A 15,110-nucleotide genomic window follows, 5' to 3' on the forward strand; every position below is an offset into this window, starting at 1 on the left:
AAGTGTTCCGGAGCAGTAGCAAGCTACCATGGCTCAATGGAAACACTAGGAGACATTTCCCGGTAAGAGAGGCTACTAAAGATAAACATCTAGATAGTCAGATCCCACACATACCAAGCATTTCAATCATACACACAATATGCTCGATATGTGCAAATACAACAAGGCATCACAACATGACTCTACGACACAAGTACTTTATTTAAAGGCTCAGAGAGCCATACATAACATACATACAAATATGGGTCACATGACCCACATTCAAGTCATACAGTCATACAAGCCAGCAGCGAAAGTAACTTGTCTGAGTACAGACAACTAGTAAAATAAAAGAGGCTTGGAAAGCCTAGCTATACTACATGGACCTTCACAAGCTCAGGATTACCACCTGGGCCTTAGTCTACCCGTCGATGTCAACGTCTACGAAGAACCCATCAGAAGGGGTTGCAACGTCTTCTGTCAAATGTAAATTATAGCAACATGAGTACAAAGGTACCCAGCAAGACTTACGTCAGATCCTACATACATGCACATTATCAAGAAGGGTTGGTGGAGTTATTGCAGCAAGCCAGCTTTGACTCTTGGCTAAACTATCCTACGAGACTCCAACTTGAAATGGTTTTGCGCACACGAGTCCACTACTCACCACTTCAATACACTACCGAGAATCCACCTCCGTCTTCCTACGGAGGGGCCATCCTCGGCACTCACGCTTATCTTGAAGCTTTTAGTAGTTTCCAGTTTACTTGTCTATGAACTTTATAGGCAACCAAGTAGTCCTTCACCGCGGACGCGACTATTCGAATAGATTAGGTTAACCCTGCAGGGGTGTACTTCTTCATACACGCTCTCACCACTTACCGCCGTTTACACGACATGTACTCGGCAACCTTCAAGCGGAAGCCCAACGTGGGTGTCGGCCACGACCTACCTAATCACCTAAGTCTCCAATCCAGGTTTATCGCCTATCCAGGTTCCATCCGCAGGGAGTCCGGCCGAGGTTTCCCATACGGCCCCGAACAATGTGTACAGGGTTCCCGAGATACCTAACGGGTATCCGGTACACCGTGCCACGTACCTACCGCATCACAGCCCACCCCTACGGTCAGCGCTGTCCACGGCCTCCAGTAGGCTACAAACACCAGAAACTACTTGCAACTCCTGGACAGAGAACTAGGGTGAATAAGAAGCCGAGAGGGTCCATTGGTTTCGGGCCTAATGCATGGTAGTAGCTGATTCTTAAATCACACATACAGATGTCAGTGCTTAAGGCCAGCTTCAATGAAACAACCCACCATGTACTCCTACATGGCCTCTCATCGATACCTTTACCAAATCGTGTTCACCACATCACTCTCAATACCGGCATGATCATTTCACTCTAGCCCATCACCCAGATGAACCAGACCTGACACGACTCTAAGCATAGCAGGCATAGCAAGGTAGGAACAACACATACATATGGCTCAATCAACTCCTACACATGCTAGTGGGTTTCATCTAGTTACTGTGGCAATGACAGGTCATGCACAGGAAATGGGTTCAACTACCGTAGCACACAGCAGTTTGAAACGCGTTGTCTTAATGTAGTAAAAGAGAGCAGAAGCGAGAACATGGGATTGTATCGATATGATCAACTGGTTGGTTGCTTGCCTGATGGGTCGGTGCACTGATATTGCTCTTCGTTAGGGTAATCACGGTACTCCTCGGGGGCAGAACCTGCCGCAAAGAACACCGATACACAACGTCACCAAACAATATGCAACAATATGATGCATGCATGAGACATGGCAGTATGAGTGTGTTGGGCTAATGCAACTAAGACCAGATGGGTTTGAGCCAATTTGAACCAAAGATTCAAATTCCAAACACATTTGTGATCTTAAATAGTGCTTTATCATGTTTTGCACTAAACCTCAAGTTATCTTGTTTAAACATGCATGAAACTAGTACAGATGGATAGATTGGTTTTTTCTGATCATTTTACATATATAATTTGTTTGATTTGGAGCTACGGTTGAATTTATATGAATTTTTGAAGTTTGGGTTATTTTCTGGAATTTATAAATCATTTTAGATTTATTTTAATTCCAGAAAAGGATTACTGCGTCAGCATGAGGTCATGCTGACCTCAGCAAGTCAACATACCCGGTCCAGGTCAAACCTGACGCGTGGGTCCAGGGTGTCAGTGGCTAATTAACTAATTTAATTTAGTTTAAACTAATCTGGATAATTAGCAGAAGGGGGCCCCACCTGTCATTGACTCAACAGAGTCAACCAGGGCCCACCCGTGGTCAAAGTCAACACGGCTGCACCGGCGTTTAGCCGCCGGCGAGCCCGACGCGGCGGCGGAAGTGGTTTTTGCCGTTCCGGCCACCAAATGGGTCGCGGAGGGCATCGGGGTGGAGCTGAGGATGAGCCGCGGCTCTTGGTGGAGTCAGTTGGGGTCGGGGTGGCCGGAGTTGGCGCCGGCGACGACCTAGGCGGCCACCGGAGTTCGGTTGGGGACGATCTCGAGGCTAGGGTGTGCGGTGAGGTGCGGGGAGTGCACGGTTGGACTCAACGCACCATGGTGAGTGCGATGGACACCGAGAGGTGGCCGGAGGATGGTCGGGAGCACGTCGGCGACGAGATCCACGGCGGTGCGTGCGGGTGATCTTCGTGCGGTGGCTACACGGCTCGGAGGCGAGAGAGGAAGAGTAGGAGAGGTATCTAGGCTCACAGAGCACCCGTAGAGGCCACCGGCGAGGTCGGGGACGAGCTGATGCGGCGGCGGCGTTGAAAGGGATCTCCGGCGATGGCGAACTCGGGCGAGGTCGGTGCGGTGGACTCGGGCCTCACGAGCACGCGGGGCTCGGTTAGCTTGACGAAGTGGACGGTGGCGGAGCTCCTGGACATGACGAGACGACGCACGGGCGGCGGGGAGCGCGGCTACGGCGATGGAGCGGCGGCGGTGGCGTCGGCCATGGCTGGGGAGCGCGAGGGGGAGGAGCTGGAGAGGAGAGGGGACGTCTGGGGGGGTTCGGGATAGAGAGAGGGGTCGATCCACGGCGTTAGCCGGGCGAGTGGAGCGGCGAGGCGGCGAGCAGGTGCGTGGCACCCATGCGGTGCTCACCGTCGAGCACCTGCCTGCCTGCCTGGCTGGCCAAGCAGCTCGCTGGCGCGGCGCTGGGCTGGGCCGGCAGGTGGGCCGGTTAGCGGGCGCCAGGTAAGTCTTTCTGTTATTTTCCTTTTTCTATTTTTCTGCAACTTTGTTGAATTTTTAAAAATACCTAGAAAGTTTCAAAATTCACCAAACTGCTTCTGGTTCAAAGTTGGAATATTTCCAACATGAAACATTTCAGTTTGGGAATATTTGAGCATTTGAAATATTTTATATAATTTTAAATGCCCAAATTCAAATACTTATCATTTAATCCAAAGACCCTAAGATGACCTAGAAAATTGTGCAACACTTTTGGCAGAGGTTCTGAACCAGGACAAAAATGATGGACATTTTAGAAGGGCATTTCAGGTTCATTGAAAATTATTTTTAGTAAATCCTAGTTTTTTTCAGAGGGGGCTGGGGGTTCTGGCATCCCCATTTCAAGTTTCTGATGAAATGATAGACATGATGCAACACTCTAATGCATGAACTAGCTAGGGTGTGACAACTCACCCCCACTCAAAAGAATCTCGTCCCGAGATTTGGGTTCCTCCGGGAAGAAGGCGGGATACTCGAGTCGAAGACGATCCTCCCTTTCCCAAGTTGCTTCATTCTCAGAATGGTGCGACCATTGAACCTTGAGAAACTTGATATTATGACGTCGAGTGGTACGCTCAGCTTGATCGAGGATACGAACGGGGTACTCTCGATACGTGAGATTATCTTGGAGGTCAAGCGTTTCATGGTCCACTCCACGGATAGGATCTGAGAAGCAACGCCTGAGTTGAGAAACGTGGAAGACGTCGTGGATTCTGGAGAGATGCGGAGGTAGTTCCAATTGGTAGGCAATTCTCCTCGTTTTGCGAGAATGCGAAAGGGTTCAATGTAACGAGGAGCCAATTTGCCCTTGATACCGAAGCGATGGGTTCCCTTGAGAGGAGTAACCCGAAGGTAAGCCTTCTCGTCAACCACAAAAGTCATAGCCTTATGTTTTCGGTCATATTGACTCTTTTGACGAGCTTGGGTTGTTTTCAACTTTTCACGAACGATGCAAACTTGCTCTTCTGCTTCCTGAATCATATCTGGGCCAAAGAATTGTCTTTCCCCGGTTTCTGACCAGTTAAGAGGTGTTCGACACCTTCGTCCATAGAGAACTTCAAAAGGGGCTTTGCCCAAGCTAGATTGATAGCTGTTGTTATAAGCAAATTCGGCAAATGGAAGGCATTTTTCCCACTCCATTCCGAATGAGATAACAGAAGCTCGAAGCATGTCTTCTAGAATCTGGTTGACGCGTTCCACTTGACCACTTGATTGAGGGTGGAAAGTGGTACTAAAAGAAAGGCGGGTTCCCATAGCATTTTGGAAACTTTCCCAAAATCGAGAGGTGAAAAGACTTCCTCGATCCGAGTTAATTTCCAAAGGAACACCATGGAGAGACACTATTCGGGAGATGTACAAGTCTGCTAACTGACTAGCAGTTATACTCTCACGAACAGGTAAGAAATGGGCCACTTTGGAAAGACGATCGACAACGACGAAGATAGCATTATTACCTCTCTTGGTCCTGGGAAAACCGGTAATGAAGTCCATACCAATTTTATCCCATTTCCATTCAGGAATAGCTAGGGGTTGAAGGGTGCCAGCAGGCCGTTGATGCTCTGCTTTTACACGACGGCAGACGTCGCAATTAGCAATATACTGAGCAATTTCTCTCTTCATCCTAGTCCACCAGAACCTCTGGCGTAGGTCCTGATACATCTTAGTGCTACCGGGATGAATAGTGAGAGGAGATTCATGAGCTTCCTTAAGGATCAATCGCCTCAGGTTTCGCACCTTGGGGACCACTAGCCGATTCCCGAAGTATACGACTCCTTGATCATCGATGGAGAAACAATTCGCAACTCCTTTCTTGATGTTTCTCTTGATGCGTGAAATTCCCGGATCTACTTTCTGTGCTTTGATGATCTGATCCGTAAGGGTAGGTTTCGCCACCAAGGTGGAAAGAAATCGTTGAGGAACAATGTGAAGGTTAAGCTTCCGAAATTCCTCATGGAGAAGCGGTTGACTTTGTTGTGACATCAGGTTGTTACAATAAGATATACGACTTAGCGCATCAGCCATGACGTTGGCTTTCCCTGGGGTGTAAGTTATTCCTAAGTCGAAATCTGTGATCAACTTGACCCAACGTCTTTGCCTGAGATTTAAATCCGGTTGGGTGAATATATACTTCAAACTTTGGTGATCAGTGTAGATTTCGCAACGATTGCCGAGAAGGTAATGTCGCCATGTTTTGAGTGCATGGACTGCGGCTGCAAGCTCTAGATCATGAGTGGGGTAGTTTTCCTCATGTGGGTGTAGTTGCCGTGAAGCATAAGCAATTACGTGTCGATCTTGCATGAGAATACAACCTAGTCCTTGTCGCGAGGCGTCGCAGTAGATAACAAAGTCCTTAGAGAAATCTGGCGGTACCAATACGGGAGCAGATGTCAGGCATCTTTTCAGTTCCTGAAAATGTGCTCACATTGTGGAGTCCACTCGAACTTTTTATCTTTCTTGAGGAGTTCAGTTAGAGGTTTGGCAACTTTGGAGAAGTTCTCGACAAAGCGACGACAATAGCTCGCTAGGCCAAGGAAACTCCGAACTTGCTTGACCGATTCAGGTGGAGTCCAATTGAGGACGGCTTGAACTCGCTCAGGGTTAACAGCAATGCCTTTACCAGAAATTACATGTCCAAGATAGGTCACTTCTGACAACCAGAATTCACATTTAGAAAATTTGGCATAAAGGCGATGCTCTCGAAGTTTCTTCAACACTAGCCTTAGGTGTTCGGCATGTTCTTCCTCGTTCTTGGAGTAGATGAGTATATCATCGAGGTAAACCACGACGAATTTATCCAAATACTCCATGAAGATAGAGTTCATCAACCGAGAGAAGGTGGCTGGGGCGTTGGTTAAACCGAAGGACATGACGGTGTACTCGTATTGGCCATAACGAGTTACAAAGGCCATTTTCGGAATGTCCCCGTTCCTGATTTTGATTTGATGGTAGCCCAACCTCAAATCCATTTTAGAGAAGACTGAGGATCCAGCGAGCTGATCATACAGGTCGTTGATCCTGGGAAGCGGATACTTGTTCTTAATTGTGACCAAGTTGACAGGTCGATAATCTACAACCATCCGGTCCGTACCATCCTTCTTCTTGACGAAGAGGACGGGGCAAGCCCAAGGAGATGAACTAGGTCGGATGAAACCCTTTTTCAAGGACTCATCAAGTTATTTCTTAAGCTCGGCTAGTTCAAAAGGTGCCATCTTGTAGGGTCTTCTGGAAATCGGGACAGTTCCTGGAATGAGATCTATCACGAATTCGACATCTCTGTCAGGTGGAACACCTGGCAATTCCTCTGGAAAGACATCCGGAAAGTCACGGACTACCGGAACGTCCTCAAGGTCTGGCAAAGGGCTAGCGTTACGAGAATATAACTGTCGCTTGGTTATTCGGGTCAAGATATTGACTATCTTCCCCGAAGGATGGGTGAGTTGAACAGTCCTAGAAAAGCAATCAATTTTGGCATGATGGGCTGACATCCAGTCCATACCCAAGATGATATTAATATCCGAAGATTTGAGGGCTATCAAAGATGCGAGAAAAACAAGTTTGTCGACTTGAATTTCATTTCCATGGCTTACTCTAGAAGTTTGCCATTTGGATCCCGGAGTTTGAATTACCATAAAGGTGGGCATCTCACCGAATGTGGTGTTATGCAGACAAGCATAACTCTCGGAAATAAATGAATGAGATGCTCCTGTATCAAAAAGAACAGATGCCGGGTGGCAATTAACAAGGAGCGTACCGAGAACGATGTTGGGATCCTCTTGAGCTTCCTCGGCAGAGATACAGTTGACATGGCCACGTGTAGCGGTGGCCGGCTTGGCGTGGAACACTTTCCCTGTCGGCTTGCCGCGGCCAACAGTTTTTGCTGTTTGGTTGGGGTTGGTTTGGGGACACTCGCGCATATAGTGGCCTGATTCCCCACACTTGAAACAAGTCACGGAACTGGTACGTGGAGGGGCATTGTTGGTTGGACCACCATAGGGCTTGGCTGGTGCATATGGCTGAGCTGGGCGAGGCGCCTGGAAGGATGGCCTCGGTGTGAACCTGGGTGGCAGGGCAGTGTTAGGCACCCACACGCGGCGCTTCTGAGGACCAGCACCGGATGAGGAACCCAAGTCACGGCCATGCTTGCGTGTTGCTTCATAATCAGTCTGACCAGTCTCAGCACTGATGGCTTTGTTAACAAGCTTCTAAAAAGATGTGCACTCATGCAAACGGAGGTCGCGGCGAAGCTCAGGACTAAGCCCCTTACGGAACCTTGCCTGCTTCTTGGCATCAGTAGAAACTTCCTCCATTGCATAACGGGCAAGGTTACCAAACTCCCTGCTGTAAGCATCCACAGAGAGTCGACCTTGAGTGAAACTGCAAAATTCCTCACGTTTACGGTCCACGAGACCCTCCGAAATGTGGTGTTCACGGAAAGCCTCGCTGAATTCAGCCCAAGTAGTGACATGGTCCGCTGGGCGCATAGCTCCATAATTCTCCCACCATAGGCTGGCGGGGCCTTCAAGATGATATGCAGCAAAGGTGACCTTGTCAGCCTCAGCTACTAGCGCAGAACGCAGTTTGTGAGAAATACTGCGAAGCCAGTCATCAGCGTCGAGAGGCTCGACGGAGTGGTGGAACGTGGGTGGATGTAACTTGATGAAATCACTGAGTGACACCAAGTTAGTCCTCTGATGGTGTGCTGTGTTCTGTTCAATACGCTCCAACAAACGGTTGGTCTCCCACTTGTTTCTCTCAGCCTCTAGCATAACTTCTGCCAGAGAGGGGGGGTGAGGCAGATTTGTATCCCCAACTCTGCTGCCTTCGGCCTGCTCTGGGGGAGCAGGGTTGTAGCGGGTGTTGACCATCCTAGGAAAAACAAGACAATGGTTTAGTCCAACATGAGAAGATTCCGACATAGAATGTAGAATGTAATGGACAACTCAGAATGCAAGATGATCATCCGTATGACATGGTAGATACAGAAACTACTTCTATTATTCCATCGTCATACACACCATACGAGGTTTAGTACAAGACCAACAAGTACTACTACGGTGAGAGGAGGATTGCATCTCATCAGAGGCATCCCAAGCTCCTATACATTATTTTTTTACACCCCCGGAATTACTACATGCTAAGTCATATTCCACAAGTCACGCAGGACGGTGGAAATACAACTATTACAATACCTAGTGGAACTACTACTATCTCAGTCATCTCCGTAGTAGTTCTCATAGAAGTCTCCTCCATAGCCTGGAAGTTCAACATGAGCATCCGAAAACAAACGGTCCTGAGGAGCCTGTGGACCAAAAGGGCTAGGGTGAGGTCTTGGACCAACAAACGGTGGCCTGCGAGGACCACGAGGTGGGGTGATGCCTCCCACATCACGCCAATCCATCATGTCCGGCAGAGCAGACCTAAAAGGATACAGATCTCTCATATCCATGCATCCAGCTTGCACAGCCGGTGCAAACCGAGTCAAGGTGGCCCAATGATCGGCACCGGTGTTGAAAAGCTCCATTCTCAAGGCCCGATTCTCTCGGTCCTTATCCTCGAGCAACTCAGCAGTGGTGCGAGTTAGTGAGTCCTCCTGACTGGGGTCAGCATAGATAGCCTGGAGATATCCGTGCGCTCCAGGAAGTGAAGCTGGCATATACTGAAAGTCGGTGTTGCGAAGCAGGCCAGTCCTGACTCGCATGATGGTCATCATAGAATAAGCCGCATCTTGCACAACCATCTCAATAGTAACACTGAGCCCATAGGAATAGTGAAGAGCCTCGGTAGAACCAGGATAAGAGGGAAATATCCGGACGGTGCAAAGATACTGGCTTTGGTTAAAATCTCGAAACTGCTCTTCGACCGTGTATTCGGGATACCAACGGTAACCCGTCTCGATCATCACTCGGACTAACATAGACGTATGACCGGTCACACCAATGCATCGGGTCAGGCGAACCACTTGATTTTGGTCGCGAGTGGCCATCTGAAAGCACAATCATAATGCAAAGGCATTAGAATTTCTAGCAAAATTTCGACAGCATAACGGCTGTAAATGCTCAAGAAAGGTTTGAGACATTTATCAAAAAGTTGCATAGACACTCAACAATATCATATCAAGGTTCTGAGTTCAACTTATCAGCATAACAAGGTAGTAGAACTGAACTAGGCTTGTAGTCATCAAACCTATAAGGTACTACTGATTCGTAACACGTGAACCTGATAGAGAGAGAAGATTCTAATCCTTAATCCCCAGTAGAAGAATGGACTGACTCAGATCAGAATGCCATGAGGTAAAGAAGTAAAAAGAGCCTTACGTACCATCCCACAATCAATTCCCCTACATATAACTAAAGCATTTCTAGACTCAACATCGACCAGTTTGGCTTGGAGAACCTACAGGCAGTCCGACTCTGATACCAATGCTGTCAGGACCCCGACTCAATGTCACATCGATCTAGCCTATAACACCCCATATCACTTTGCGGCCTCACGCACGTTACTCCCACGGGTGTCGCCTTACCTTTGCCCGGGACCGTTTGCGCCTTTTGGCTCACGTATATGATGATGTCGCTAGCATCCATATGATAAGGAGCCCGGGCTGACATGACTAGTCGTAAACCCAAAGTGGCACCGGCTTACAGGGACAGGCATCCATGACCCAGCATCGAACGTGTCGGTCATCAGCAAGTGGGTCCGGGCTGTAGCACTGGGCTAGCAGGACTCCGGTAAACCGGGCTGTAGCGGGCTAACAGGGCTCCGGTACTCAATGCGTGACATTTCCCCGAAGGGACAGACACAGGAACGAAGAAGGACACATGTCGGCCAGCCTAAGTGTTCCGGAGCAGTAGCAAGCTACCATGGCTCAATGGAAACACTAGGAGACATTTCCCGGTAAGAGAGGCTTCTAAAGATAAACATCTAGATAGTCAGATCCCACACATACCAAGCATTTCAATCATACACACAATATGCTCGATATGTACAAATACAACAAGGCATCACAACATGACTCTATGACACAAGTACTTTATTTAAAGGCTCAGAGAGCCATACATAACATACATACAAATACGGGTCACACGACCCACATTCAAGTCATACAGTCATACAAGCCAGCAGCGAAAGTAACTTGTCTGAGTACAGACAACTAGTAAAATAAAAGAGGCTTGGAAAGCCTAGCTATACTACGTGGACCTTCACAAGCTCAGGATTACCACCTGGGCCTTAGTCTACCCGTCGATGTCAACGTCTACGAAGAACCCATCAGAAGGGGTTGCAGCGTCTTCTGTAAAATGTAAATTATAGCAACATGAGTACAAAGGTACCCAGCAAGACTTACGTCAGATCCTACATACATGCACATTATCAAGAAGGGTTGGTGGAGTTATTGCAGCAAGCCAGCTTTGACTCTTGGCTAAACTATCCTACGAGACTCCAACAAATGGTTTTGCGCACACGAGTCCACTACTCACCACTTCAATACACTACCGAGAATCCACCTCCGTCTTCCTACGGAGGGGCCATCCTCGGCACTCACGCTTATCTTGAAGCTCTTAGTAGTTTCCAGTTTACTTGTCTATGAACTGTATAGGTAACCAAGTAGTCCTTCACCACGGACGCGGCTATTCGAATAGATTAGGTTAACCCTGCAGGGGTGTACTTCTTCATACACGCTCTCACCACTTACCGCCGTTTACACGACATGTACTCGGCAACCTTCAAGCGGAAGCCCAACGTGGGTGTCGGCCACGACCTACCTAATCACCTAAGTCTCCAATCCAGGTTTATCGCCTATCCAGGTTCCATCCGCAGGGTGTCCGGCCGAGGTTTCTCATACGGCCCCGAACGATGTGTACAGGGTTCCCGAGATACATAACGGGTATCCGGTACACCGTGCCACGTACCTACCGCATCACAGCCCACCCCTACGGTCAGCGCTGTCCACGGCCTCCAGTAGGCTACAAACACTAGAAACTACTTGCAACTCCTGGACAGAGAACTAGGGTGAATAACAAGCCGAGAGGGTCCATTGGTTTCGGGCCCAATGCATGGTAGTAGCTGATTCTTAAATCACACATACAGATCTCAGTTCTTAAGGTCGGCTTCAATGAAACAACCCACCATGTACTCCTACATGGCCTCTCATCGATACCTTTACCAAATCGTGTTCACCACATCACTCTCAATACCGGCATGATCATTTCACTCTAGCCCATCACCCAGATGAACCAGACCTGACACGACTCTAAGCATAGCAGGCATAGCAAGGTAGGAACAACACATACATATGGCTCAATCAACTCCTACACATTCTAGTGGGTTTCATCTAGTTACTGTGGCAATGACAGGTCATGCACAGGAAATGGGTTCAACTACCGTAGCACACAGCAGTTTGAAACGCGTTGTCTTAATGCAGTAAAAGAGAGTAGAAGCGAGAACATGGGATTGTATCGATATGATCAACTGGTTGGTTGCTTGCCTGATGGGTCGGTGCACTGATATTGCTCTTCGTTAGGGTAATCACGGTACTCCTCGGGGGCAGAACCTGCCGCAAAGAACACCGATACACAACGTCACCAAACAATATGCAACAATATGATGCATGCATGAGACATGGCAGTATGAGTGTGTTGGGCTAATGCAACTAACACCAGATGGGTTTGAGCCAATTTGAACCAAAGATTCAAATTCCAAACACGTTTGTGATCTTAAATAGTGCTTTATCATGTTTTGCACTAAACCTCAAGTTAGCTTGTTTAAACATGCATGAAACTAGTACAGATGGATAGATTGGATTTTTCTGATCATTTTACATATATAATTTGTTTGATTTGGAGCTACAGTTGAATTTATATGTATTTTTGAAGTTTGGGTTATTTTCTGGAATTTATAAATCATTTTAGATTTATTTTAATTCCAGAAAAGGATTACTGCGTCAGCATGAGGTCATGCTGACCTCAGCAAGTCAACATACCCGGTCCAGGTCAAACCTGACGCGTGGGTCTAGGGTGTCAGTGGCTAATTAACTAATTTAAATTATATTAAACTAATCTGGATAATTAGCAGAAGGGGGCCCCACCTGTCATTGACTCAACAGAGTCAACCAGGGCCCACCCGTGGTCAAAGTCAACACGGCTGCACCGGCGTTTAGCCGCCGGCAAGCCCGACGCGGCAGCGGAAGTGGTTTTTGCCGTTCCGGCCACCAAATGGGTCGCGGAGGGCATCGGGGTGGAGCTGAGGACGAGCCGCGGCTCTTGGTGGAGTCAGTTGGGGTCGGGGTGGCCGGAGTTGGTGCCGGCGACGACCTAGGCGGCCACCGGAGTTTGGTTGGGGACGAACTCGAGGCTAGGGTGTGCGGTGAGGTGCGGGGAGTGCACGGTTGGACTCAACGCAGCATGGTGAGTGCGATGGACACCGAGAGGTGGCCGGAGGATGGCCGGGAGCACGTCGGCGACGAGATCCACGGCGGTGCGTGCGGGTGATCTTCGTGCGGTGGCTACACGGCTCGGGGGCGAGAGAGGAAGAGTAGGAGAGGTAGCTAGGCTCACAGAGCACCCGTAGAGGCCACCGGCGAGGTCGGGGACGAGCTGATGCGGCGACGGCGTTGAAAGGGATCTCCGGCGATGGCGAACTCGGGCGAGGTTGGTGCGGTGGACTCGGGCCTCACGAGCACGCGGGGCTCGGTTAGCTCGACGAAGTGGATGGCGGCGGAGCTCCTGGACATGACGAGACGACGCACGGGCGGTGGGGAGCGCGGCTACGATGATGGAGCGACGGCGGTGGCGTCGGCCATGGCTGGGGAGCGCGAGGGGGAGGAGCTGGAGAGGAGAGGGGACGTCTGGGGGGTTCGGGGGAGAGAGAGGGGTCGATCCACGGTGTTAGCCGGGCGAGTGGAGCGGCGAGGCGGCGAGCAGGTGCGTGGCACCCATGCAGTGCTCGCCGTCGAGCACCTGCCTGCCTGCCTGGCCGGCCAAGCAGCTCGCTGGCGCGGCGCTGGGCTGGGCCGGCAGGTGGGCTGGTTAGCGGGCGCCAGGTATGTCTTTCTGTTATTTTCCTTTTTCTATTTTTCTGCAACTTTGTTGAATTTTTAAAAATACCTAGAAAGTTCCAAAATTCACCAAACTGCTTCTGGTTCAAAGTTGGAATATTTCCAACATGAAACATTTCAGTTTGGGAATATTTGAGCATTTGAAATATTTTATATAATTTTAAATGCCCAAATTCAAATACTTATCATTTAATCCAAAGACCCTAAGATGACCTAGAAAATTGTGCAACACTTTTGGTAGAGGTTCTGAACCAGGACAAAAATGATGGACATTTTAGAAGGGCATTTCAGGTTCATTGAAAATTATTTTTAGTAAACCCTAGTTGTTTTCAGAGGGGGCTGTGGGTTCTGGCATCCCCATTTCAAGTTTCTGATGAAATGATAGACATGATGCAACACTCTAATGCATGAACTAGCTAGGGTGTGACATTGGGGACTAATTACCCTGCTAATTAACCCCCTCTCTCACTGACATATGGGCCCTGCGCCCAAATTAACCCTGGGTTTATTCCCTGTTTATTTTAGATTAATCCAGTGGCCCCACGCGTCATCATTGACCCGGCTGATGTGGCCGTTGACCAGGCCCACATGTCAGCCACACTAGCCAGCTCTGTGAGACTGACTAGTGGGTCCCAGCCGTCAGGTTTGACTCTGGGCGACCCTGTTGACCCGCTGACATCATGCTTACGCATTGCTGACGCAGTTAATCGTTTTCTAGATTAAAAATAATTCAGAAAATTCCAGAAATTAGTATAAACTTCTAAAATTCATAGAAATTCAACCGTAACTCCAAATGAAATAAATTATATATGAAAAATGATCAGAAAAGTCCAAGGAATCTGAATATGGAATTTTCATGCATGTTTGAACAACTTAACCTCACTGTCTAGTCCAAAACATGATAATGCACTATTTGAATTCATAGTTTGAATTTGAATTTGAACCTAGTGTTCAAACCAACTCCATTTAACTTGTTGCTAGTTGCATTAGCTCAATCAACAGCATATGCCATGTCATGATCATGCATCATATTGTTGCATCGCATTGATTGTGTTCTTCCTTGTTTGCCGGTAAATGTCCCCTCTTGGTAGACGCTGCTCCGACGCTGTGATCGTTGACACTGATGAAGACTCAATGTTATCTTCAGAAGTGCCAGGCAAGCAAAAAAAATCCCTTGTTCCTTCCGATACAATCCCACTCTCTCGCTCCTTCTCTCTTTTACTGCATTAGGACAACAACGATTCAACTATTACATGTTGCGGTAGTTGAACCCCTTTCCTCTGCATGACCTGTCATTGCCATAGTAAATAGATGAAACCCACTAGCATGAGTAGGAGTTATTTGAGCCCTGATGTTCCTACTCGGTCATGCTTGTTTGTCATGCCTGCTATTGCATAGAGTTGTGTCAGGTCTGATTCATCGGAGGTGTGTGAACATGTCCTACTGTGGCACGGTGTACCGGGCGCCCGTTTGGTGTCTCAGGAACCCTGTTCACATCGTTCGGGGCCGTATGTGGAAACCTCGGCCGGACTCCCTGCGGATGGAACCTAGATAGGCGATAAACCTGGACTAGAGACTTAAGTGCTTAGGTAGGCCGTGGCCGACACCTTCGCCAGGCTTCCGCTTGAAGGTTGCCGAGATACATGACGTGTATATGGTGGTAAGTGGTGGGAGCATGTGTGAAGAAGTACACCCCTGCAGGGTTATCATTATCTATTCGAATAGCCGGATTCCTTGGATATGGAAACTTGGACCCCTTGCATAGTTCATAGACAAGTGAAAGTGGATACTCTAAAACTCGCAAGATAAGTGTGAGTG

Source organism: Triticum dicoccoides, chromosome 5A, assembly GCF_002162155.2.
Source record: "Triticum dicoccoides isolate Atlit2015 ecotype Zavitan chromosome 5A, WEW_v2.0, whole genome shotgun sequence".
NCBI lineage: Eukaryota > Viridiplantae > Streptophyta > Magnoliopsida > Poales > Poaceae > Triticum > Triticum dicoccoides.